General features: G+C 40.1%; 1 protein-coding gene across 3 annotated transcripts in view; it reads right to left on the bottom strand.

Annotated features, from left to right (window-relative positions):
- ROBO1 (roundabout guidance receptor 1) overlaps nucleotides 1–9,267 on the bottom strand; it is a 1,062,787-nt gene extending 1,053,520 nt beyond the window's left edge. For all 3 annotated transcript variants that reach the window (XM_005606101.4, XM_070252490.1, XM_070252492.1), the window contains exon 1: nucleotides 8,927–9,267. The gene's annotated coding sequence lies outside the window, so the exon portion shown is untranslated. The remainder of the gene's footprint in view (nucleotides 1–8,926) is intronic.
- Nucleotides 9,268–12,146: the final 2,879 nt, after the last annotated feature.

The raw sequence follows: 12,146 nt of genomic DNA, 5'->3' as shown, positions 1-12,146 counted from the left end.
ATGAAGTGTGTGGGGTATTAAAAGAGACACTAATCCTAGGGGAGAAGTGAGAGAAGTGCAAAGAAGTTAGAAAAGTAGTTCAGAATCTGAGGGTGAACGGCAATGTGCAGAAGAATTCAGACCTGAAGTCATATAAAGAGACAACAAAAAGAATGAATGAGTAAAGGTACACCATCAGTTTGTTGATTTCCTAAAAGAGTTCCTCTCCTTGATCAGAATTATGTCAAAAAGCATTAACTGGAAGGAATTGAAATTAGTGGCCTGAGGGTAACTTGCATTTGGTGTAGAGGCTTTTTTTCATTTTTACTTTTTTTCAGGGAAGCTAATAAATATAAGATTCTCTTATTGCGTAAACCAGGCCATTCTTAAACGCTCTGAAATTAATACCCAATATTTAAATAATCCAAGACTTATTTAGCACAAACCACGTTTGTTTGGCATTTGGTTGTCTATTAGAGACTGAAAAGCAAGTTCTTAGAGAAACTGTCTACGACTGTACTTAAGCAGGTGAGGTTGTTTTACAATCCTCTTATTTCCTCATTCCAAGGTAAAGTTTAATATAGTATGTACAGGGCACTGCAACAATTTCCTTTCTAAACTTTTGGTGATTGGATTAATATTTTAGAGAGCTTATTTAAAGTTTACGCATTGATCAAAAGCTGTTAGCTGTTGTGCTGAAATGTTGTTCTGCCTCTGGGTTATAATTCATCGGGCAAAGAGTCAGTCAAGCTTCTCTCCTAGAGTGAGTCATGATTATTCCTTTGATCTATCGAAATTCACTTCTAAGGTTTACCCTTGCTGGAGTCCGATGAAAAAGACAAGTGTGTCTTTGGGATATTCATTGATATTCTTTATAAAGAACTAAAACTGAAGCAAATGATGCTTGGCATAGCTAAGGACTCATTACACGTGAACAATTACATACCATTTAAAGAGATTTTACAGTTTGTCATAAAAAGCATTGGTATTTAATTGTGGCTGAATATAAACCTATTTTGGTTGAAATCTTAATTAATGCTCTTCATTGTGGTTCATTAACATTGTGATGATTTAGTGAGATGATGGCCCACATACGAACCTGGCAGACAATGGCCAGAAAAACCTGTCTTAAATGAGCACAGATGCCAAGTAGCCTTATAGGCAAGATAGCAATCCACTCACATATGAAACATTTACATGTGACAGCCACATTTCTCAGCACATGGAAATTAAAAGCAATTCGAGATAGATCAAAGACCTGAATGCAGAAAAGCAAAATTTTAAAACTTTTATGGAAAATATATGACAATATTTTATGATTCGACCACAGGGAATGGTTTCTAAAACAAGAAGTAAAAAGAATTGGCCACAATGAAAATTTTTTATTACTTTTAATGAAACACAACATGAATCTTTTTTTTTAGGAAAAGACTCTGTTAAAAAAAAAAAAAGGAAAAGGATAAGATACAACCTAGGGAAAAATATTTTGCAATGCATGTACTAAAAATGAATTAGATTATGGAATATATAAAGGACCTCTATAAATCTATAAGAAAAAGATAAATGTCTCAGCAGAAAAATGAGTAAAACATAGGTTTAAGCAATTCACAGTAGAGGAAAACTGAATTCTCAATGAAAAGATGCTCACTGAACATATAATTAGAAAAGACAAGTTAAAGCCATTCAAATGGTAAAATTAAGAAACGCCACAATACTGGCTCTGGCCTGGTGGTGCAGTGGTTAAGTTAGCACCTTCCGATTCTCAGCGGCCTGGGGTTCGCCGGTTCGGATCCCGGGTATGGTCATGGCACCACTTGGCATGCCATGCTGTGGTAGGCGTCCCACATATAAAGTAGAGGAAGATGGGCATGGATGTTAGCTCAGGGCCAGTCTTCGTCAGCAAAATGAGGAGGACTGGCAGCAGTCAGCTCAGGGTTAATCTTCCACAAAAAATAAAAAGAAATGCCACAATACTAAATGTTGACAAGGATAGAGAGAATGGAAGCTCTCACAACTGCGCTTGCAAATTGTAAATGCTACAAGCACTGTGTGGGATTTGGGCAATATCTTAAAATAAGAAAGAAATAAATTCCACAAAATCAAGCACTTTCACTCCTATGCCTATACCTAAAAAAGTATTGGATATGGACACCATGATGCATGAATCAAAAAAATCATTGATACACTGTTAGTTATAATAGGAAACTGAAAATGACTGTTAATGAGAGGGGAAAAGTAAATTATAGTAGGTTTATAAAATGGAATACTATACGGCAATGAAAATGAATGAAGTAGCTCTTCCTGCAGCAACTTGACTAAATCACAAAAAACAATATTCCCAAGGATGCACATAGTATGTTATTTTAATATTAATTAAATTAATTAATATTTTAATTATTTAATACAATACTATCTATGATTGAGGTATACATACACATGGTAAAATCAAGAAAGAAATGTACGGAAATCATAGTAGCAAATTTACAATATTGGTCACCTCTTGGAGAGAGATGTCCTCTGGAAGAGTACACAGAGGGCTTCAATTCTATGTTTACTGCATTCTTACTTGATCTGGGTGGTAACTCACAGACACGTGCTTTACCATTTTCTCTGTCTTTGCCAAATTAACGTCATAATAATAAAAAGTCAGAATCATTAAAAGCTTCAGGTACTCTGCACAGCAGCACTTCAACTCTAAAGACTATCATGTGATTATCAAAATTCTGCTCTTGGCAAGTGCACCCTTCTGATACAGGCTTTTAGGGTTCAGTAAGAATGAATCACATGACTTAACCTACTATCCTCTGTGATCAAATTTTCCTCTGAAGCATAGTAATCCAGGAAGCCATGCTCACAGTTCTCAATAAGATCTAAGAAGTTATGCCAGATAACTTCTGGTCTAGATTCGTCCCCTATCTGCCAAATTAAGCTCCATATTGATCTGGCTGAGTTGAGAAGCAACTGCTGTGATAAACTCCAAGTGCTGGTTACACCTGGAATGCTTGTTAAAAAGTGAATTCCAGAGCCCCACCCCCATGTATTCTAATGTAATAAATCTGGTGAGGGGTGGGGGTCCAGGGAGTGATATTTTAATTGTTATTTTTGTTGATTCCAAGGTATCCTTGGTTCAACGGCCAAAATTTGAAAAATACTACTTCAAGGAATTCACAGTCCCGTGATGGACATGAATAAATAAATGCAATGGAATTTGGGGGATATTATTAAGAAAGGATCAGAGAGCGTTAACATGAAGGGCAGCACAGAAGAGGTAACACCTGTTTTTCATTTGCAAAGATTACCCAAGGATCCAGAAAGTGAGAACCATTTTTGACAGAAGTTCTAAATAAACAACAGCAGAGAGTAACAAAATATCCTGAGTATTTGAGAAAACACAAGTAAATTTTCACAGTTATTGGTAAAGCGGAAGACTGAAGAGAGGAATTCCAGGGCTAGATGATAGAGCACCTTGAATGACACCATAAGGAGTTTGGACTTCATCATTTGCGCTCCAGAAAGATGACTCTGGCAGACATGATGCACGTGCATTCAAGTGGGGCAAGAATGGAGGCGTGGTGATAGCTTAGAAGGGTGATCCCAGGAAGCAGAAGTAGGAATTGGGAGTAGGTCTGTCTGTGGGAAGAGGCTATGTTCACGTAAAAGAAAATCATCAGTCTATGTTTTTAATTGCTTGAATGTAGTGGATAAGGCAGAGGGATAATTAAAAGGTGAATTTGTCTGGATGCATTATGTGTTATTTCTGAGTTGGAAATCAAAGTAGAAAAGCAAGTTTGGCAGGAAAGATAACGCACATTACTTCCACTGGTTTCCTTTAGCACATTTGCCTTTAAAATATTTGTAACACCTCTGTAGGTGGAGACCTTTGGAAGATCTTTCGATCTAGATCTTTGGAAGTATAAGTGTGGCAATCAGGAGCAATGTATGGACTAGAGATATAAAATTTGTATTTCATTACTGAAACTCTAGAAATGTATCACACCATCCAGCATAACTGATGAGAATGAGCAGACAATGAAGGCTAAATGCAGAAATACAATGAACAAATAGAAAATTACAGTTGACAGATAATTTATGTAAAAATATATAATACAGAGCGATTGCTCTATAAATATTACTTTACTCCTCTTAATCTCCAAATAAAGACCAAATTAGATGGCAGAAGTTATAATTGATTGGGAATTTCAGAGGTATAAAAAACTGTGAGAGTTGGAATAGTCAGAGAAATTTCATGATGGAGGAGGAACATGAACCTCCCCAGGCAAATAAGTATGTTTGGCCAAGTGAAGGAGGATCTTCCAGATCAGAGAAGCTGTGTGTGTAGAAGTCTGAAGGTGGAGGGCTACAATTTCTGTCTGAGAATGACATGATAGATTCTTCCAAGATTCCTTAGCCATATTTATACAAATTTCAAAGGAAATAATGAAGGCCCTGAGTTTCACCCCTCTTATCTGACTTCCAAAGATGATGATACAGTTGCAGTAGGGGTCAGAGGTGGGCTTTCTTACTAAGGAAGTTCTTCACTGCTTATGACATCCTTGGAAAGCCACTATTTATAGAATATTGGCCTGACGGAGATACAAAGAACGGTTTGGACATCAAAAGGATGTGTTTGTTGGTGTTGGTGTTATCAAGTTGATTCTGACTCCCAGCGACCCTGTGTACAGCAAAGCAGAACCCTGCCCCGTCTTTCTGTGCCATCTTCTCACCTTCCGGCGCTGTATCAGACAATGCTCTGCTACTATTTGTAGAGTTTTCATAGACAAATTTTTGGAAGTTGGTGGCCAGCTCCTTCTTCCTAGTCTGTCTTAGACTGGAAGCTCCGCTGAAACCTATCCACCATGGGGGACTGCTGTTATCGAAATCCCAGTGGCATAGCTTTCAGCATCACAGCAACATGCAGCCACCACGGTATGACAACCAACAGACAGGTGCCATGGTTCCCTGCCTGAGAAATGAACCCAGGCCCCAGACCACACCAGCGAGAGCGCTGAATCTTAACCACTAGACCACCAGGGCTGGTTGGGAGGAAAAAAGGATATTTAGGAGATTTAAAAATTATGAGAGCTGAAACAAAATTAAAAAAAATAATAAAATGCCTTATTTAAATATGAGAGAAAAATAAGTCCATGGCATACTGGACCGTGTACTTTGTCATGAGAAAGAACTTGTTTCCAATCGTGGATCTGCCCCTTATTTGCTGAATGGCTACGTATATCTCACTTAACCTCTGTGTGTTTCAGTTTCTTCATACGTTAAAGAAATCTATTAAAGCATCCTTCAGAAGAGTGATGTGAGGATTGAATGAAATCTCTACTGCAGGTAGGGTGCCTAACAGAGTGTCTATAGTTTCTCCTATAATACCTTGGATGAGTCAGTTACTCCCCTAGGACCTTTATTTTCTATAGAATTAGGAGAATTGGCTGGTGCATGGAGCACTGATAGATTTTAGGTATATACATGAATGTACTCAACAATAATATTACTCACTCACTTCAACAGCAAGTTTAGGGAAATAAATGATTATGTGATCAGCCCACTGTATGCTATTGTATTTCTGTTTCTGAACTCAGAGATCTGAGAGAGAGAGAGAAAGCAGTTGAGTTTTCTGGGTGATAAGGAGGATCTCATTCTCCAGCAGATTGGATGGAACCTCACCTCAAGTTACATTTCAAGTGGTGCATTGCGCCTGCTCATTCATCAAGCTGCCAAGGGCGTTCTTTGCTGCCTTGCTTTTTTCTCTTAAAATTCACATCTTTGCTGTGTCTTGAGTTGCTCAGCCTCATAATGAAAGTAACATATTAAATCTTGGTTAAATAAAAATAGCTCCTAATATATCAGGTATAGATGTATGCCAAAAGGTGAGATTTCACTGCTGACGACAACCCTACTTTCCGAATATTGCAGGCAAGGGTATAGCTTCCCTTTCATTTCTGATGGATGTTATTTTATATTTGAATTCATTCTACTATATCATAAAATAAAAGATAATTATACAGACCAATATAATTCTCTTTGGGGAAATATTAGGATATGTTTCTTTATTTTGTGCAGTACAAAGTAAGAGAAAGTCAGATTTAAACCTATGGTACACCCTAGGCGGCTGTTGAGTTTCTGCCCTCCTCCCCACTGCGCACAGCGCTCCATCACTGGAAATCACTAACCCTTCACAGGATACAGCCTAGGAGATGGTAACACTGGTTCAAGGACAGGGCAAGGGAAGGGAAGTGGAAGGAAGGAAGTGGGAAAATACAGCAAGCATGTGATTAACAGCTGTTTTCTGGAGCAAGCCTCCACCAGGGCCCTGCAGCTGTGTCACTGTGCTTCAGTTCTGCAGATCATACAGGGCTGAATTGGAAGATGCACGGAGCAGGAAGATACGAGGAGAAAGGCTAAAGGAAGTCCAAAATCCATGGCAACGATATGAGGTGAATGCCCTCACTCCTCACATACTCCTCAGCTATACACTTCCCCCGCTCTTATGGGAGGAAGATAGATGCCTAAGAAACAAACAAAGTCCTCCCACCAGCTGGATATTTGTTCTGGGTTGGTGCTGTTTATAATTTTGGTGTTTATTCCTTGTGGGAGTAGGAATAGAAGGGAGTTGAATGGAACACCTACCAACTCTTTAATAAACGCCTTTAATAAAATCAGCATGCTGCATGTCTTCTAAAATGCTTTCAAAAGAGCTACCTGTGCCTCCACAAAATACAGAAGAGATGCAAGATGGAATGAGTCTCTCAAAATAAGTCCTAGGAGCATCCAAGTTTGGGCCTGACAGCTCAGCTAGTGGGTTTCTAGTTGGCCTCCTAATAAATCAGTGGATTCTCAAAATATTTTCTGTTTAGTATTACATGCTAGTTCCCAAACAATCACAATGAAGGGGACAAATGGAAAGAGGGAGAAGAGTGCAATGATATTGTCTTACCCCATGTGCTCAGAGGAGTATATTTCCTCTGCAAGGTCCCCGTCAAGCAACCAACGTCCCCATGTGGACCATTTCATACAGTCCTGCATATATGCTCCTTCCTCCAAATGCTCAGCAGGGGTTGGCAATCCACCTGCAAATTAAACGACCTCCCACCAGTACTTGGAAATACACAAACCATCTCTTAACAGGCCTGTGTAACACACAGCCTGATAAAAATCGCTTGAAAGAAACACGACTGACCCAGAGGAGTTTGCAAGGTCAGGGCACTCCCTGGTGGGGGCGTGAAAGAGTGGGAGGTGCTGAGGTCAGGGTTAAATGACACTGCGAAATGAAGCCCCCTGCCCTGCGATCTCCTTCCTTCATCTCTAGAGGTGTCTCCAGTGAGCCCCTTCGGTGCCGCAGAGAGGCCGGGAAGCGCATTTCAAAGCCGCATCTAAGGCAGCCCACTTAAAAGAAACCAAGAAAATCCCGGACGATGACTGAAATCGGCCCAAATCACTTGCTACCTTTCTTTTCTGGCTGCCTCATCAGTGTTTCCCTTCTTCCCTCTTCGTCCCCTTTACCCTTTGGGGTGCAGTCCTCCAGGACGCTTGGGGTGCACCCTAGGGATTTTCGGGTAGCGGCAGGACCTCTGCCCAGGGCTGGAATAGGAGGTCTTATCATTCCGTCTGCCCATCCCACCTGACTGCCTGAAGCACAAAGGTCCCCGGAAGGATAACTCGGGACCTCTGCAACCAAGTGCGCGCGTCCTGCGCGGGGCCCTCTGGGCTCTCGAGGCGCGTGGCCGCTGGGCGCAGGCTGCCTCCGCGGCGCCGCAGCCCCTGGCGGAGCGGCAGCCCCGGCTGCAGCAGTGGGATTGCCACGCCGAGCCGCCTGCTCCGCCCGCCCGCAGGGCTCTGCCTGCCTCTCCCCATTGTGTCCGCAGAGCTGCGGGGCTGAGCCGCGCGCCGCCGCACCCGCGCCAACCCGAGCGCCACGCGGGAGGAGCGGGGAGAGAAAAGGGGGCAGGGAGAAGGAGCGAGAAGGGCCCCCAGAAGGGCACAGCGCTTCATCAATAATGCAGAGGCGCCTGGACCTCCCTGCAATACGTTTTCTAGCTAAACGCCACCAACTGGAGCGCTTCCTGGCACGTCCCACGCGTGTGGTTTTTGTGTGTGAAAGATAAGATGCATCTTGTCCATTCATCTGTTCTCTCTCTTCCTCTCTCCTTCCTTCTCTCCCCAGATCAAGGCCTCTCTGTCTTAGCTTTAAACTCCCCACCTTCTCCACCTCAGGGCTGCATTTCCAGGCAAAAAGCTGCAGGTTGGAAACGCAGGCCTTGAAAGACCTCACTGCCTACAGGTCTACGTGTCACCAAGAGTTTACCAAAATTCATCCAGTAATGCTTGTTTTCAAAGCCCCCATTCTCATCCTCCTTGAAAAATGCTTTCAAAGTTTGGGAGCTCAAATGGCGTTGGAACTGCTGGTTTCTGTGCCTCAGACCACATCATGAACCACGGTGCAGTCGAGAAACCGAGATTACGCGGCAAAGTTGCCGAGCACCAACCCAGCAAGCTGCTGCTGCTGCTTGGAGCATCCTAAGAAGCAGTTGTTCTGTGTGTCCCCAGGAAGCCCAAATGAGCCACATAACCTCCTCAAACAAGGGTTAACCCAGCCATATGCAACAGACGCAAACCCCGAAACTTCTTTGTGAAGCAGACACAGCCCACCCAGAACGGACACTCAGTACAACTCGCAAGGAAATAAACAAACATCGCATCCCCGCAGGGAAACTTGTTGAATCCCGCCCGAGCGTTCGGCTGCAATTTCCCGTTTAGCCTGAAGGTTTTTGATTCTACCCCCAAATCCCCCAGTGCACCAGTCACAATTTCTGGACAAACTGCAGAGTCCATTCCGCACCCATTCTGCACTCCAGCCACCACCAATATAAAACCGAGCGTGCCCTTTCTGACAATTCGAAAGCCGGGTCTCACTTCCTTTGCCATCATTTGGGAGACTCACCCTTCGAGAAGACTGTTCTCAGAAATCTGGCGGCTCCGTGGTGCAGGCACAGCCCTCCAACTTTGCTGTACTCAGAGACCCTCCTGAGTTCAATCCAAGGAAAAACAGTCTGAGGTTTATAAACATAAGATGGGGAAACAGGGCGAGTGAAGTCGGGTTTCTTCTCAGCGTCAGCACCCTGGAAAAATCCAATCCTTCTTCAGTAGAGAATTCTTTCAAACCCGTTATCTGTATTACTATTAATGCGCAGAGCAGACGGCATTGCATGCAAATATGTTCAAGTGTGCGCTTCTATTGGTGGCTGCGGAGGCCCCTGGGTCCTACTGCTCCGGCTCTAAAGTACACAGCGACACTACGCACGCAGCCTTGGAGGCGCGGAGGGGAAAATGGATTTAATTGATTCGTTACCTCTGGTATTGTAATGCCTGCTGCGATGTTTAACCGAGGAAAAAACCCTCACATTTAAACTCTCGTCATGTGATCTATCATTCCATATTTCCTTTTAATTGTGTAGAGTGGCTTTGAAAATACAAAGGCTTTTAAAAGAACATTTTCTAAGAAAAATTCACACGGATACTTTTGGCATGAAAACCCTCCTTTTTTTTCCTATTAAGCATTACTTGGACATAAATCAAGGAAATAATTATATAGTCAGATACTTTTGCACTTCACTTAAATAAAATAGCGTCTAATTTTATTCTTGAAAATGCATGGCTACTCCAAGCAAAATAACTTAGGTTAAAATGGTAGAAGCTAAAATATGAGTGTATGGATTCTAAAACATGGGATATGTTTTTTAAATGTTACTGAAAAAATACCATTAATGACAATGCCATGGACATTATTTTTATTTTGCAAACTAAGACATTCATAAATATTTTACATGTGAATATTGATGCAAAAATACAAATCAACATAAGATATTGAAAATGTCACAATTTGTCAACAAGCATTCACCGTTAATTGCCAGATTTTCTTTTTACAGTTTCTCTCTTTGCAAATCCATTAGTTATGCAAATTGGCACAAGGAGATTTAAAGTGAGGCAGGCTGGTGGTGACCGGCAATTTGAAATATTGTAACACTGTGCAAAAACACTTCAGTACATCATCATTAAAGGCAGCTATCTTAAAAATTAGAATATTAATAGCTGAATCTTAAGATATATGAACTTAAAGCCTTTTAGCATGCTTTTCCCTGACCTTTGCTTTTGTGGAAGGAAAGAGAAATCCTCATGTAAACTGAAATGACACAGACACTCCACCAAGTTCCGTCTCAGATATTTGCTGATATTACAACTTAGGAAGCAACGTAATTTTATTGTGTTTTAGATGTAAATAGTAAATATAATTATAAAGTGATTATGTCTATAATTTACGGTTCAATGCTATTAGAAAGTGATACACTGAATAAGGTCAGTAGCAAGCAACTCATAAATTCGCCAGCCATGAATAAACTAAATAAATGAAAAGGCAAAATGCAAAAATAGAATGGAATTGAGATTGTATTGGAAATGCATGTATAGTATTTGAATTTATGTAGTGCGTGCCTCGATCTTTCTTCATTTCCATAACTCCTTCCCTTGCAGCCCTTTCCCCTCCCCCATCAGTAACCCTTGACAACAGAAGTGTTACTTCAAGTCCAGGTTGCCTCTGCCGCCTCGCAGACCTAACTTACAGATTACATCCTTGTAGGAAACAGAATTAACTCTTACATTACTGAGATGTGAAAGAAGAGTTTCCTTCAGGGGTTAGAAAATCCAGCATTCTTATGTATAGTCCCAAAGTTTCACCAAACATGTATTTCTGAAACATCCATGCTCACGAATTCAGAGTGAAAAGACGGCATCAATTGGCATTCCATCAGAGTCAATTTGCTGCATTTCCCCACTGCTGTTGTGGTTCTGAACAGCTTTTTGGAATGAGTTTTACTCAGGCTTATTACAATCTCTTTAGCCCAGGTTAAGAATTTTTCAATTTACAGTAGAGTTAGAGTTAACATAAAAATATCAAGATATTACTATATTCAATATCAGAGTATAAGGGACTCATCTGTAAAGAAAAAAAAGACTATTTGCTATAGTAAGGAAAGCCTAATGGCCATGCAAAGTTGAATGGAGATGATTGATACTCAGTTCTTTTTTAAAACAAGTATATTATTGGTCTTTCAACTTCCTGCTACGAGAGGACTTGATAAAATACTCCTTTGCAGTCTAAGTGCAAATTGAAAGCTCTGCATTTAATGAATTTCTTTTTAGAACTGAGAAAATATGTATTTTATTCAGGCAACATTTGTACAAAATTAACGTAATTTATCTATGACTATAGTTTAAGAGAGAAGTTGAATAGTGGACAAATATGATAGTGAACTAAAGAAAATAAATAAACCAAAGCCAGCGTATTAACATATTTAGCATACAATTGTTTTATCAACTCTCACTTTCTACATAAAAGCCCAAAGTAAACATACAGCAAGCTAATCAGAATCACATATTTGACTTAGCAGTTTTTCAGGAAACAATATATTCTTCATCTTTTCAATGAGTTACTTGTGTTTATTCTAATTATTCTCATATATTATGAGACATATATATTGCACATAAAATGTATATTTATAAATACGGAAAATATTTTACCTTACTTCTTGGATACGAGGGTAAAAATATTTTTAATATTTTTAAAATATTAAATATATTTTTAAAATAATAAATATTAAAAATAATTTTAATATTGAAGCCACAAGTCTTCATCGTTCCTAGATCTGTAGGAATATCCTTGATCTATTCTTTACTATTTGAAGTATTGCTGGACCCCTCATTTTGTCGGTGCAGTTTTCAAGGACAATATATGCTTTGTCAGAAACTGATTTCCATTATGCCCTTGGATCATGATGACAATGCCTTATTGTGGCTAATGTGAACATCTATAAAAGTTGGAAAGCAAAACATACCTGGCACATTCCTGTATCCCATTACTATAATCAGCTTACCTTCTAAATTTAAATAGGTAAACATGGAATGGCATACCAGTTGGTGAAATTTAATGAACTCTAATGACATGCAGCTACTATCCCAGCTGTTTTAAAAATTCTGTGTGTCTTTAATAATTTTAAAATATGTATAGGTTAAAAATTCCCAAGTCATAGACATTAATCCATTAAATGGAATATTTAAATAGGATATTCATTCATGTTTTATTTTTGACAGATGAAAAGGAAAATTAG

Source organism: Equus caballus, chromosome 26 (assembly GCF_041296265.1).
Source record: "Equus caballus isolate H_3958 breed thoroughbred chromosome 26, TB-T2T, whole genome shotgun sequence".
Taxonomy (NCBI): domain Eukaryota; kingdom Metazoa; phylum Chordata; class Mammalia; order Perissodactyla; family Equidae; genus Equus; species Equus caballus.
This window is presented reverse-complemented; position numbering and strand designations above follow the sequence as displayed.